The 10,443-nt window shown below is 38.8% G+C and overlaps 1 pseudogene across 1 annotated transcript; it reads left to right on the top strand.

Annotated features, from left to right (window-relative positions):
* Positions 1-1,741: 1,741 nt before the first annotated feature.
* On the top strand, positions 1,742-4,715 carry LOC146562088 (sterile alpha motif domain-containing protein 3-like; annotated as a pseudogene). The gene is made up of 5 exons (XR_014894610.1): positions 1,742-2,788; positions 3,098-3,308; positions 3,511-3,702; positions 3,825-3,904; positions 4,009-4,715. The product of XR_014894610.1 is annotated as a sterile alpha motif domain-containing protein 3-like (transcript).
* The last annotated feature ends 5,728 nt before the right edge of the window (positions 4,716-10,443 follow it).

Below are 10,443 nucleotides of genomic sequence, written 5' to 3'. Positions count from 1 at the left end.
TGGTTATATCTGCAAAACACTCTGAGATAAAGACAGACTGAAGCATCAGGTGGAAAGTAAGGAAAACATCAACAGATCAATGGTCATAATTTCACAGTTCTTACACTTGTCAGACACAGAGTAAGAATCCTTTTTGTTTGCAGTAATAACTTCAGGAAAGCGTTGTTGCAGTCAAAAAAAAGTGGATTATAAACACAGACCTCACTTCGGGGAGTTTTCCAGATCATCTACAGTGAATCAACAAAGAGGAGAGCTCCTGAAGTTCACTTTCCATTAGCAAAGTCTCCCATTGCTGCTCCGCGTGTTCAGGGGTCAGCTTGAACTCAGCAATCTGCCGAACACAAGATCATGTGTTGTCTGCAATAATAGCACCTCTACTTTTTGACACACAGACCTGGCCTGCCACTGTTTTCATGGTTTTCTATGGGTGTTCTTCTATTATGTCTCTCTATTTATTTTTTTTACATTACAGTCTGATAGACTTTACCTGTACCTTACCACCTGTTTCTCCCCAGTGTGTGTTAACTCTGTGCTTTTCCGAAGGCCATTATGTCCCTGACTCTCCCTAGTTATTTTCTCCTGTTGTCTTCCTGTGTTTTGAATTTCATTGCTCCTCAGGCATTTTAACTTTGTTGTAGAGTTTTTATTATCCTTTTTGTGAAAGTCCATAACCAAACTGCCTATTTATCTCCATTACCCTGAATTAATGTCCACTTTATGAGCTTTATGACCAAGATGATAAATTGTTTCTGGTTTGTATGTTTATTCTGATCTGTGCATGAGCAGGTTAGACCCACATGCTGAGAGGACTTTACACTACTTTACACACACACAGTCTGTAATTTAGGACTGGGGCTAGCAGTATTTTTCTTTTTTTTATCCTAGAACCACTCATCAAAACAACATGAGTGTTTGAGGTTATTTGTCACCGATACACCCACCACCTAAATCAATACTGCATACGCAATCAGAGGGCAACAGCAAATGTTTCTTATTTATTAATGACAGTTTAGCCAGACAGTTTACCTTTTCAGTCGTGTTTGAGGACACATATTTTTTTTAATTACTGCTCGGTGCTGTTTTCATTAAGTGCAATCCAAAGCAATGCTTGCAAAATTCACCTCAAGTCTTGACCTGCCAACACAGTCAGAAATAGGGGTACGGAAGGGGTACATTACTGTGCCCCAAGGTACAAAAATGACATTAATACAGTCTAAGGACAAATATTGGACCTCGGGGTAACTATCTGTACCTTTTTTAGTGTCTGAAAGGTACATACATGTTCCTTAATTGTGAAAAGTACTTATTTGTACCCATTCTTTCAAAAGATAAAGTACAGGTTGATTAAGCACTTTTTGATTAGAGTTTTTTTATTTTTATTATTTTTGACAAAAAGCACCCTTAAAAAAAAGCACCCTTATTGAACTCGGAGTGCGAGTTGAGCCCATCCTCACAACATCAAACAAAAAGTAGAAGAAGAAACTCAACGAATAGCTGGTGGATTCTAGAACTTTCTGTAAATGCAGCAGGTGCCATTTTGTTTTATCAACGGAGGGAGATGAATTACGAACTTGTCCGAGGAACTCTTAACAAAAATACAAGAGTGGGGCTTAGATGTCACTGAAGCTGAAGCTCAGCGTTTCAGAGGTAAGTTTTATTTAAAGAAAAATGTAGCATAATTACTAATTATTGGTTTAGCCTAGCTTAACGTATATTAGCAATTTAGCTAGTTTCGGCACTCTCTTAGCTCAAATTATGTCTTTTTACAAACGTTTTTACAAACGTTTCATGTGTAAAGTTGAGGTCACAGTTCTGAAAAATGAAAAATGTGTACACATAGTATTTGTATAAGTTTGAACTTATATATGTGGTTCAGCCACAGTCTATAGGTTCGGTAACCCCTGCGCAGCGGAACGGCGCAAAATTTGATTCCCTGGTAGCTGAATGCAGTTTACCGTTAGTGTATTAATGGTTTAATAAAATCACGTTTTTACATCCATTCCAAGGCCATCAACACACATGGGCGGCTGAATATAACGTCTAAAGGAAATATCTTGACGCCGCACTTGTTTAAAATATAACAAGGGTGTCGCAGCTGGGGTTTGATAGTCGCGTTTTAAGCAATGTGGGAACTTTTTCAGCATGTAATCTGAGCTTGTAATACGGTCCTCCGGGTGTTATCGCTATAAGTAATCGGTCTGAAAGAACAGACGGCAGAAACTGTCGGAAATCTGGAGAAAGGAGTCACCTTAGTAGTGAATATTAACAAATTACAGCATTCTAGTCTTTTTTTTTCTTCCAAACTTGAAAGGGCACAAAAGCATGCTCAGACTCTGCTCTCCTGTGTCCAGTAGTCCCAAACAAACATCTAAATTTAAAAATGAAAACTTTGCATATCGAGAGGATTCACTCTAAAGATTTGGTTTATTTTATTTAATTTACTTATTTTTTTTTAATGAATATTTCTTTGAACTGAAAGAAGTATTACAAAAGGTTTTAATGTGTGTGATATACGGTTTTTACCCATGTAAAAATGTGGTGATAAATATTCTTACATGGAATTTAGAGTTTGTACTACCATTTATCTTGCAGACAATGAGGTTGATGGTGACACAGTTGACTGCGGTCTTACTGAGACTATGGTTGCATACCTTTTCCAAGGATCCTTCAAAAAGCAGGTTAAATTCAACCAATTTGTGTCAAGGATGAAGGAATCTTCAGTGACGCTGACTCTACAGACTGTCTCTCCAGAAGACTGGCAACCATCTACTTCGTCAACTTCAATAAGGTATTTTCTTATTTATAATGAAGTTAGTATGTCTGAAACATACATGTTGGCCGTTATGCACTTTTAGGATTTAGTTAATATGATCATTGTTTCTACCATATGTATTGTTACTGTAGTGTTTTATACTTCAATTCATGCAATAAAAACAAACACTTAACTGTTTTCACAGCAATGAAAATACTTTGAGACTTTAACCGATACGAGTTCTTTGTGATGCACAGATCGTGTCAGCTCTAATTGTATATTTAGTCTTATGTTGGGTTTCTAATCTGTTTTGACTTTCTCTTCTCACTCTTGCTTTCTTTCAAGGGACCATGCGTCCAAGGAGAGGATTTATTATCCATAGACGCCCACTTAAAGGTCTTACAGTGCCAATATCAGAAGATGCAACCAGATACCATGGTGGTTCATAACCATATGCAGCAAACGTTTGCTTGGCGGCAGAAAGAAATTGCAAATGGTATGCCTGTGGAGGATGTGTTGAAGAAGTACCCCTTCTTAGGGATGCCTACTGGTGTAAGTCAGAAAGCTGAATTGAACTTGGAAATAGCTGTCACATTTAACATGTTTATAGTAGTAAATTTTATTTGCCCTTGACCTTGTTTTCTTCATCTGTCCCTCTTTCCTTTTTTTTTATGTTCATGTAACTTCTTACAGTATTGTTGTTAAATTCTATAAAAAAATAATTATGCAGCACCATACATAATTAATATCAACTTTAGATTATTTCATTTTCATACACTGTTATTTTGTACTGAAAATTAATTAACCAACAACGGGTAATGTAAGCCAGCGATTTCGTGAAGGGCTCTCATGTGTTGCAGCAAAGGTGATTGACGTTACACGAGGGAAAACCCCACTCTACCAGCTCTACCTTGATGCAAGAGAGGAGGCTCTCACTGATGACCTACCAGGTATTTGCTTTTTTTTTTTTTTTTTTAACTTCAAGGCTTCCATTTTATATAATTTTTATAGGTAACTGGAAATGCCAGATAAAATGCATGGGTGATCTTGTGTTTTGTTGTTTTTTTGGCAGATCTTGACACAAGGGCTGCACTTTTATTCCTGCCATACGTCTTCAAGGAGAACCTGGATCTCTTTGTCATACTTGGAGAGGTGTGTGTATTAAAATATTTAGTCTATATAAAAGGAAAACAAATGTATCTTTTGTTAAGAGACTAAGATATTGCTTTCCTCTACCTTCTCTTTTGACTTCAAAGGTTTATCCTAAAACCCCCTATCCAACTGTTCAGCTACTTTATGAAGACTGGAAACCAGTGTTCTCCAGAAGCGCTCCAAACATTGTGAAGTTGGATGGCAGTGAAGTGTGCAGAAGCTCGTGTATTTTTGAAGCAATCATCTCTTCTTTCTGCTTGTATTTTGTCTTCAACCTTGCTTACCCAAAACATCTGAAGAACACCCTGATTTTTCTCCAAAAGTACATTGTGAAAATAGATGAGGGTGAGGACCGGCCTCTACCAATCACAGTCACCAGACAAATAAATCTTCTGTATTGACCACCATGCCTCAGCCATATCAGTGCTCCAAATGTGGCAGAAGAACCTTTAGTTTGACAAAGCTTATTCAGCACATAGGTGATGCCAATTTTGATATAACCTGTGGACTCAGTGACTGCTGTTCTTCCTTCAAAAAATATGAATCTTTCAGACGACATGTGTATAGGAAACACAGAGAACAGGTGTTGTGTTAATATTGACACAATGTGGGTCTTTTGTGGAAAAATTCTCATTCCTCTGTTAAATGACAACCATTTTCATTCATACAGTGTTAGAGTTGATAGTGAATGGACGTTGCTAAAACCTGGACAGGAAATTGATGTTGCAGCTTATGACACATACTGTGTTGATAACAGTTTGTATGTAACAGTTAAGCAATGTATTTAAGAAGGTAATAAATGTGACAAGTATTTTTGACTTTGTATCTTCAATTTTTCAAATCTTGAGAGGAAAAATATAGGAAATCTGTGTGTAGATACTGAACCTTTAGAAAGACATTTTTGTACTCCTTTTAAGGGTTCTTTTTTGTACTTTATACTAAGGGTACAACTTTGCCCTTTAAAGTACAGGTTTGACGTGTAAAAGGTACAAATTACAAGGGTACAAATCAGTACCCACAGTTTAGGGTACAGAACGGTACCTTAGAGGGTACCACCCCAGTGACAAGCCATTGTACCCTTATAGGTACATTTCTGTACTTTAATTTCTGAGTGTGAATACAGCTGGCAACCTAGCAAAATGTTAAATGGACTTTCCTTAAATGTGGTTAATTTTGTAAAAAGATGTTTTTAACCCAAGCCCAAAACCCACTGTGTCGTCCATGCTTACCTCCACATTGGGTGTGAGTGGAGCCCTCTAGTGGTCCACCACAGTGGTAATAATCCAGCAGGAATTTGAGGTGTGTGCACTTTTGTTATTGATAGTCTGGCAGCTGAGTTTTTTTAACGAGCTGGGGGCAGGAAATGATGACATGTATTGTCACTACAGGTGGATCCAAGAAGCAGATATATAGTAGCAACAAATCAAAAGTGTTATTTACAGCTAATAATTCCCAACAATAACTTTAGCTGGCTCTTCCTGGTGCGACAGAAAGTGTGGAAAAGAATCCCCCACAAAAACAGTAATCTGCCACACACTCACACACATTTTCCAGAGAGATGGGAACAGAGAGAGTAAAATAATCTGCGCCAGAGGCATGGAGACCATGACAGGCAACTTTTAGCTGAGGCCCACGAACCAAAACATGTATGTATATTCCAGATATCTGTAGTATTATTAGAATCATATGACTACAACACATTTACCTCTCCTCCACTTCTTTGAAGTGTCTCCCAGTCCCAGCGCACTTGTTAGCATGTTTTGGTTCGTGCTACTGGTCCGTCGGGTTATTGTCTCCCCAGAAACATTTCCATTGTGTTTTTTCCGATTTCCGTTGTGTTTTGTGTGCTTTTGCAGCGTTTTTCTTTTTGTAGCGTTTTTCTTTGTGCAAGTGTTTTCTGAAGTTGCAGTCCTTTTGGCCTCTCAGGGCCACAGTAAGTATCTCTACTTTTAAGATTATGCTTAAAATTTTCCTCTTTGCTGAAGCATATAGTTAGGGCTGGATCCGGTGATCCTGAATCCTCCCTTAACAGTGTTGGGGAGTAACGGAATACATGTACCGCCGTTACATATTTAAAATACAAAATATGAGTAACTGTATTCTGTTAGTTACCGTTTAAAAAGGTGGTATTCAGAATAAAGTTACTTTGTTGAAATAAAGGGATTACTCTGCGGTCTTTTCCTGTGTCATATATAAGGCTATGCCCTCTCTATTTTTGGTAATTCCACGCCGGTAGAAACCCAAACAAAACATGCATTATGTTACAGGCATAGCCCTAAAGAATGTAGCCTCATGGGCAGTGTAGTCCGTGCTGCAGGGAGAATGGACTGTCATACCCGTTATGTGTCTGTGAGCGCGAGGGAGAAAAAGGAGAGTGGAAAAGTACGAGCTGTCACCGAGCAGAAATGGGAGCTGGAAGCATATAAATATAATAATAACCACTGCAGCCAAAAAGAGTGCCGGAAGAGCCCAGTTGTAAGTAAGCTATTAAGACTCGACTGTACACTGTTCGTGTTTTCCTCCGAAACAATAAGTTCTGTTGGAGCAGCCTTTCAATGCCTCTCTGTGTCTCTCGCTAGCAAAGTTGACCCAGACAACAAAGTAAAGCTAGCTTTTGGCTATGAGCCCGACACGAACCCAACGTATAAGCCAGAGGTCGCTTTACTACGGTCCGGAGCTGCGGACCTGTTTTATATACGCGCGGAATAGTTTTCTCACTGCAAAAAGTGCAGCCTTACCTAATGTCAACCTACTGTTTCTCATTTTATATTAAGATTTAAAAATCTAGTTGGTATTGGTATGGCAAGTATCTTTCAGTAATAGTACTAAATCACACAGCAATAGTACATTCATGTAGTTGTAAAAAGTTTAATAATATATTAAGTAATCCAAAGTATTCAGAATACGTTACTCTCATTGAGCAACGTAACGGAATACGTTACAAAATACATTTTGGGGCATGTAATCTGTAGTGGAATACATTTTAAAAGTAACCTTCCCAACACTATCCCTTAGTTATGCTGCAATAGGTGTAGGCTGCTGGGGGATTCCCATGACGCATTGAGTATTTTTTCTTCAGTCACCTTTCTCACTCACTATGTGTTTATAGTCCTCTGTGCACTGAATCATATATTAATCTCTGATGGCAGATGCCCCCCCCCCCCGTGAGCCTGGTTCTGCCGGAGGTTTCTTCCTGTTAAAGGGGAATTTTTCCTTCCCACTGTCACCAAAGTGCTTGCTCATAGGGGGTCATATGATTGTTGGGGTTTTCTCTGTATCTATTATTGTAGAGTCTACCTTGAGGCGACTGTTGTTGTGATTTGGCGCTGTATAAATAAAATTGAATTGAATTGAATTGAACTGCATTAAAACATTCACAGCAGGCAGGATCAACCAGGTTCCTATATATGTCAAAATTTAATGTTTTTGCAAAATAACAAATTTTCCTAAGTCTCCCCCTGAAATGCCACAGTTCTCACTTCTTTAAGAAAAGACAATTATTAAACTTCTTTTTCTTTTTTTCTTTTTTTTTTTTACTCATGATGATCACTGATCCAAAAATGCGCTTAAATTTCCAAATGTACCCAAACTCAGCATGACTAGGTCAGATACAGTTTCATGCACATTTTTTAGCAAACAGTGCAACAATTTGGGCCCCCTCAAATCATATAAATGTAAATGTTAAATAAAATGTAAAATAAAAGTTTCTATTTTTGCCAGTCACATTGTTTGTTTAATGTCGAAATCAGAGTGTGGGTGAAGTATTTGTGCCTTTATAGATCCACTTTGATCTATGAATTGTAAATTGATTGTGATGTACAAGTCAGTAGATCTAATAAATATGGAAAACCTTTGTACATTGTTGAAATACCCATTATCTTTCTTAAGATATCTTGGGCTGTTTATCTTTTTGTGAATGGGTTTCTCATTAAATGTGGTTGGTTTATAAACCTTTCCCCAAAAGATCTGGAAAAGATGTGAAACAGATCATTAAAGATTAAGTCAATATTTTCAATAAAAGGCTCATAATACTTTTACTTCATATTAAGTTCTACTCACTGTCACAATTCTGTTTACATCTGACAACTTCTCATATAGACAAACCAACCAAAACCAAAAACAGCCACAACCAAAAAATTGGCGCCAACCAATATTTTAATGGTATGCCCACGGGAGAGGCTCTGAAAGCTTCAGACCCATGATTCCTTCAGGCCATCCCACCGAGCCATACGCTCTGTTCTGCCAAAAAGAACAACACAGAAACACCAGTGAAAGAAAGTTGTGAAAACGTAACAAAAAGTGAATCATCACTGCGAAAGCAAAGTTCAAACCCTTAGGAACCCTCACACTCGTTCTCCTCCCCACACCTCCAACAGATGCTCATGCATGCGCACCTGAAAGAGAGAGAGAGAAAGACCGAGAGAGAGACAAGGCGACCTGCGGAGAACATACATAAATCCACACAACAAACATGGGGGACATGGAATGACACACAAGGAAAGGAACATGAAAAAAAGAAAAGGGAGACAAGACACAAGGACACACACAGAGGGAGCAAGAGGACAAAGACACAAAGAGAACCTAAAAGTTAAGAACCTAAAGCTGGATCACAAGAAAACTCTGAAACATAGCAAAAATAACTCAGGACCAACTAGTGAAACTTAAGTCATAAACAAACTACCCTTACTAAGATGTGGCCCACTTTAACCTCCTAAGACCCGAACTCTTCCACGGCATGCATTTTTAATTTCTCTTTGATATTTGGGCTGATTGGGACCAGATGAATGTAAAAACAAAGAATTAACAGATTTATTTTTTTTTACTTGATTTTTGTTTCTAACAAAATGAGAGCCACATATGAGGATATCCGTTTAAAATTTCAATAGAACAGTAGCAGTATAATGTCCTTGTAAGTGGATATCAGGCCCTTGTAGAGCAAAATTAAGTATTTTGGTCTAAATAACCCCAAATGTGATGTCCACATGTGGACGCCAGGTCCTAGGAGGTTAAGACTTATTCTTTTCCTTTTTCTTCTTAACAGCATACTTTGGGGAAATTTTAAAGAGCAGTGCAGTTTGTTGAAAATCTCAGACTAAGGTGAATTACACACATGAAAGCACAACTGCCCTTTAGCAGAACATGCAACTGTGTGTATAACTGTGCAAATTAAGACTGTATTTACAGATCATCTGATCCCAAAAGGACCGTATAAATTATTTAGAGAATAAAATGGGACCAAGAACGGACCCCTGGGGAACACCCCATGAGATGGAAACTGAGGAGAATTGTTCAATTAAATTATAAAAGGACCTGCTAGATGAGTAACAATGGAACCAGGGAAGATAAATGTCTGCTACTCTGCTACTTATTTTCATAGCCATTAGATAAAATGCCAAAGAAATCTATCCTGCAGTGCTGACTTTTGAAAAGTGCAGCCAATTAAAATATTGTACAGGGTGGGCCATTTATATGGATACACCATAATAACATGGGAATGGTTGGTGATATTAAAGTCCTGTTTGTGGTACATTAGTATATGTGAGGGGGCACCGCAGGAGAAATGCCAGTATCTGTAGTTTCAGGTGCTGCACATCTATCTGTAGTTTCAGGTGCTGCACATCTCGTATCTTCACACCATAGACAATTGCCTTCAGATAACCCCAAAGATAAAAGTCTAAGGGGGTCAGATCGGGAGACCTTGGGGGCCATTCAACTGGCCCACGACGACCAATCCACTTTCCAGGAAACTGTTCATCTAGGAATGCTCGGACCTGGTACCCATAATGTGGTGGTGCACCATCTTGCTGGAAAAACTCAGGGAACGTGCCAGCTTCAGTGCATAAAGAGAGAAACACATCATCATGTAGCAATTTCAAATATCCAGTGGCCTTGAGGTTTCCAGTGATGAAGAATGGACCCACTATCGTTGTACCCCATATACCACACCAAACCATGACTTTGTTGTTCCAGTCTTGGAGGGATCCATCCAATGTGGGTTAGGGTCAGACCAATAGCGGTGGTTTTGTTTGTTAACTTCACCATTCACATAAAAGTTTGCCTCATCACTGAACAAATTCTTCTGCGTGAACTGAGGGTCCTGTTCCAATTTTTGTTTTGCCCATTCTGCAAATTCTATGCGCCGATCTGGGTCATCCTCGTTGAGATGCTGCAGTAGCTGGAGTTTGTAAGGGTGCCATTTGTGAGTAGCTAATATCCACCGAAGGGATGTTCGACTAATGCCGCTCTCCAGTGACATGCGGCAAGTGCTACGCTGTGGGCTCTTGCTGAATGAAGCTAGGACAGCCACTGATGTTTCTTCATTAGTGATAGTTTTCTTGCGTCCACATTTTGGCAAATCCAACACTGAACCAGTTTCACGTAACTTAGCAAGCAGTTTGCTAACTGTAGCATGGGAGATGGGTGGTCTCGTAGGGTGTCTTGCATTGAAATCTGCTGCTATGACCCGGTTACTGCGTTCACCAGATATCAACAAAATTTAACGTGTTAACCTCTTCGACATGTCAATGGCTGTGAACAAA

This window comes from Mchenga conophoros, linkage group LG12, assembly GCF_057382185.1.
Source record: "Mchenga conophoros isolate Kocher_MC1m ecotype Shallow Benthic linkage group LG12, M_conophoros_male_GT1.1, whole genome shotgun sequence".
Classification (NCBI taxonomy): domain Eukaryota; kingdom Metazoa; phylum Chordata; class Actinopteri; order Cichliformes; family Cichlidae; genus Mchenga; species Mchenga conophoros.
The sequence above is the reverse complement of the archived record's forward strand: the minus strand, read 5'-3'. Positions and strand labels throughout refer to the sequence as shown.